Source organism: Corylus avellana, chromosome ca7 (genome assembly GCF_901000735.1).
Source record: "Corylus avellana chromosome ca7, CavTom2PMs-1.0".
In the NCBI taxonomy this organism is placed as follows: domain Eukaryota; kingdom Viridiplantae; phylum Streptophyta; class Magnoliopsida; order Fagales; family Betulaceae; genus Corylus; species Corylus avellana.
In genome coordinates this window covers 16429487-16435022 of record NC_081547.1, presented here as the reverse complement: position 1 = coordinate 16435022, position 5536 = coordinate 16429487, and positions in this window count along the sequence as shown.

Genomic DNA, 5536 nt, shown 5'->3' with positions numbered 1-5536 from the left:
TTTTTTCCTCAATTGAAGTTAGTTGTCGAGTCGTTGGGTTGGCTTTGACGATTAAGTGGATTGCACAGTAGTTCTATAATTCTATTCTTAAAAAAATATAAAATTTATTGTATTAACCATTTTTTGTATACTTAATCAATAAACTCACAATTAAATTTGTGTAAAACTCACATAAATTTATAAATCCAATATTAAATCCAGTGGAATTTCAAAAAGAAATTGTTGAGAGATGGTTGAAAAAATTATATGTATCATGTCTCTTTCATACTTGGACAAAGTTTTCCTGTGAAAAGCACATGTTTTTTTTTTTTTTGAAAAAATTCGCTTCTTCATTAATCAAAATTAAGCTGAAACCATTTGCTCTTTTTGAACAATATCACAGATCCCTCCAAATTTGATCTATGACACTTCTAATAGTTAACTTCGCTAATAGATGGGCTACAATATTTATATTCCATCGTACATGGTTAGGTTTCCAATTTGATTGAGAATTCAAAATCAATTTAGCATCCTCTATTAGTTGACTATACCTACTCTCATTTTGCTCCTCATTTTGTAGCGCCATGATAATTGTCTGTGCATCTCCTTCTAGAATTACATTGCTCACTCTCATTTCTTTGCATAATTGGGTTGCATTGACCATGACCATTGACTCAGCAGTAGTCGGATCTAAACAGCCCCTTCGCGTGAAGCTCCTTGCTACAACGGCATTTCCTTCATTATCTCTGATAATTAAACCCCCTCCCATCATACCATTTTTGGCATCAACGGTTGCATCACATGCAATTGATTTTATACCACCCTTTAGGAGGTCTCGTCCACTTCTGAATTGTCTCCTCACTGTTGGTGTCTTCCACAATCTTTGATTCATTACACCGCATGAAATCCTCCACAACCATAGATGCCATCCTACCCACTTTATTTGGAGGAGTGAAATAACCTTCATGTATCCACCTATTTTTGCGAAACCAGAATTTTCTCGCTCTTTCCATAAAAATAGTGAATTCTTCTCTCACTTTTCTGGTATATTCCCTCCACCAACAACAAAAAAATCAGAGGATAGTGGAATAAATTTCTGAAATATATGTGATCCCCCAATCCATACATCCATCAAAGATGAGCATGCCCATAGCATATGGAAAGTAGTTTCAGCATCTAGCCCACATATCGGATATTGTGCAAATTTTAATACTCGCAAGTGTACAAATCATTTGCAATATAATGTTTTGCAAGTACGAGGTCGAACCCACATGAAATTGTATTTTTTAAAGAACAATTTATATCTAAACTAATTAAATTCTAATCTAATTCCAAAAGGGTTTTGAATTTTTGTTTTTAAAAATTAAAAGACAAACATAAACTAATTAAAATAAACTAAGAGATAAAATACTAAGATTTGGGAATCCACACTCACCGAATCATAACAACATACTTCCATATTTATCAATATTAATCTGAAGTTCTCACAATTAAAATCTTAGATATGTTTTACTATGCTTCAAACAATTAATCAAAATCATCACATGTATCCATTCATTGCTCAAATCACAAGAGGAATCCAATATCAATTAAATCATTAGATGTATCCGTAAATCACAAAAAATATACAATCTTAATTGAAACACCAAATGTATCCGTCGAACAAATCATAAGGGATATCCAATTATTTAGGCAAATAAAATCAAGCAATTAATTATGTGAAATTATCTTAAATCATCAAGTGTATCCTTGAATCACAAAAGATATCCAAAAATCACTCACATTAAAAAGAAGTAAAACAATTGAAATATTAAACCTAATAAAATCAGATAAATAAAGACTTAAATAAAAGTATTGATGTTCTTTATTGGTGAGGCTTCATCTCCAACCTTAGTTGAAAATTTAGCTCCACATAAAAATAAAACATAAATCTAAAGAAAACCTAAACTAAAAAGAGAAAAACTGTAGAATTTTGCTCTCTTGAATTCTATATCTTTTCTTGAATGCAAAGAAGTCTATTTATAGGCTTAGGAAAGTCCTAGAAGCCCCATTAAACCTAGATAATTCGGAGTCTGTCTCCCAGTCAAAATAGAAGTCTGAAATCGGAATAGGATTTGTCCAGATTTATGTCATTTTATTGCGGATCAATTTTGGCATAGTAACCGTCCAAATTAGGAAAATTCTATTTCATAAATAATTGTATTATTTTGAGTTAGCTTTACAATGCCACTTGAATCACTTCAATCCGATATTTGAGCGGAAAGTTATGGTAAAAATACTTAGACTTGTGCAGAATCTGAATTTAAATCCAATCCGAAAATTTATCCAATCTAAACTTTAATCTGATTTAACATTTTCTTGGATTTGGTTAGACTTAACCACCTCATCCAGATCTTCTCAAAGTATGCTTTCTTCCAAACTTTGCATTTTTCCCTTTAAAGTTGTAGTTTTTCTTTAATAACCTACAAAACACTAAAAATACAAAACTAACACAACATATTAAATAACGACACAGCTAATTTTTCCTTTTAAAGCTGTAGTTTTTCTTTAATAACCTACAAAACACTAAAAACACAAAACTAACACAAAATATTAAATAACGACACAGCTAAATGATTAACTGATGTAAATAAAGGGGTCCAAATATGCAATATTTGGCACTTATCAAACACCCTCAAACTTACATTTTGCTAGTTCCTTAGCAAAACAAAATGAAAAATAAAATGAAAGCAAGAAACATAAATCCTCTTTCGTGGGAGAGACGATTGCATTTAGCATATGCAACAAGCCTTTTAAATCCCTAGACATCCCTAGTGGACGAGTGAAGTCTCGTGAGGGCTTAACAGAAATGATATCCACAAACATTGTGCACTATGTTGTTAACAATAAAGAAGTTTCACATAAACCATAGTTCTTATTCATGAGCAAACTTAAAAAGACAAACACCATCATCATAGTCAAAAAGAAATCCAAAATCAAATCACTCATAAATGACAATTTAGACCTCATATGTTCTGAAAAGTGTAAAGTGTAATTAGCATACAATCATGAAGCTTTCAGCCTAAACTCAAGACAAGTTCCATAAAATTTGTAAAAATCTCTATCAAATGAAAAAACCAAGGCAAGATATGCAATTTTTTTTTTAAAATTTTTTTTACAGCCTCTGCAATGTCTAACTCCCTTAAGCTTTCTAATTAACCCATGTAACAACTGTTAGGCCAATAACTCCCAAGCTAGTTAGCTTTAGGGCACTAGATGTAAAACATCCCTAAGGGCTTATTAACTTAAGTCAAAAAGGCTATGAAGTCAGATTAGCTATATCATAAATCAACACTGAACTTCACACCTTTTGGCGCGAACACTCAATGCTTAATGAGGCAAGAGGTCCGGTTACTCAGCGGAAAACTCAACATGATCTTTCTTTTCTTTTTCCTTCTCTTATTTATTTATTTATTTATTTTTAAATATCTTGCAAGCCAATGGTTATTCATCAATAGGTCATCCAGCAAATCTTAAAGAGAACAAGCTTAAGCTCAAACATCATACCTCACAGAAAACATTCCTATGTGCTCATAAAAATTTATCTCAAAACAAGTAAAATCTCTTTTACCCAAAAATAAGTCAAAGAACTCAGACTCCTAATGACATAATGATGTGTTCAACCCTTTAAGCAAGCTAATGAAATGCAAACAATAGTTACAGTTTAACTCAAACTTGACAAAAACATAGCATAATTTTTATTTTTATTTTTTTTCAAAATTTTTAACACAAAAAGACAAATAAAAATAAACAAATAAGAACAAAAAAAAAACAGACAAAGTGCTTTTCCATACCCCCAAACTTGAATTACACATTGCCCTCAATGTGTAGCATAGAAATACATTACCAGGAAGTAAGGAAGCATCAAAGGGTGAAAAAGGCCAGGGTGTCCCCCAAACTTAAACAACAAAACACCTGTCAGCAAAACTAACAGCAATATTTTTTTTTTTATAAAAAAAAACATCAAAAGATTAATTGCTGTTAGAAACAAAAACAAATAAAAATAACATTTAATGAAAAAGGAAAGAAAGAATTTGTGAAGTGAAGTGCAGAAAATAAATTGGAGGAGAAAACTTCACAGTACTTCTCCCTATCATGCGAATGTCCAACCAATCCCTTCCACCTCTTCTTGTTCAAAACTTCATACCCCTCTAGAATGATATTTCGCCATCTTATGTAGAATTGCTTGCTTCGAAGGATCTTCTTAGGAAAGTGGTTCCTAGATTTGTGTGCTTGTGTGCACAAGTCCTTGAGCATCTTGACATAAGATGTCTCTTTGAGACATTCAGGCGATGAAGCTTTGGGCTTTTGATATATCTCAAGAGGGACAGTGATACAGACAGGAGCTTCAGTACTCACTTCCATGTCATTGGGTAGATCAGGATCTGTTGGTGGCTCACTGTTCTCATGGTGCTCAACTTGCTCTGCGTACTCCTCTTTGTTATCCACAATTTCATCATCTTTAGGAAGATAATTTCTTATAGCACTTTCTTCTCTTTCAAAGTTGGAGGTGGCTTGGACATGCTCATGATAAGAATTTCCGTACTCATCATCATCAATCATGTAATGTCCTTGAGCCATTAGTTGACCTTGAAGCTCTTCTTCCTCGTTGTTATCTTCTATGCTCTCATTGTCCCAATATTGAGTCATTGGCTCAAGTTGACATTCAGATGGATGTTCATTCTCACTCTGGCCAATTCATTCTTCCATCCCTACGATAGCATGAGTATTGGCATCTTTGAGCTCTTGATTGAATTGATGCAATTCTTATTTCATTTGGGAGTTGAGCGAGTTGGACTGGTCGACTTTTTCTATTAATGTTTTCATCATGTCTTCCAGTGATGACTGTGGTGTAGGTTGTAGCATTTGAGTGGTAGACTAATAAACAAGAGGTTGAGCTTGATGATCGAACTGTGGATATTCTGAATGGTGCAATTCATCAAATTGGTGAGCATAATTTCCTGTAGCCTGAGCTTCCCATGAGAAATTAGATAAGTTGCTCCAGTCTGGGTTGTAATAATTAGAATTTGAATTAAACGTTGGACTGGTGAAATTGTTGTTCATTTGCTCATATGGAAAATTAGAAGCGTGTCCTCATGATGGACAATCACTATAATGATGATAAGGATTGGAGCAGTATGAACATGGCTCATGCGGGTAAAAATTTTGAGGGTAGTTGGTAGGAACTGGTGTTCTATAACTAGGAAATGCATTAAAATCATTAAAATGAAAATTCATGCTTCCCCCTCACTTTTTAGCATGCAGATATTCCACATAAAACATTAACCAATTTATTATTATTATTATTATTATTATTATAGGGAAATTATATATAAACTCCTTAGGTCAACGCGCTTTTATTAAAGACTCCTTAGGTGTTTTTTTTTCTTTCGAAAATTGACTCCTTGGGTCAATCGAAACTACAATAAACTCCCTACCGTCAAAAATTTTTAACAGTCGTTAGTGCTACTCAAAACTCCCCGTTTTACCTCATTAAAATATTAATTTTTTATTAATT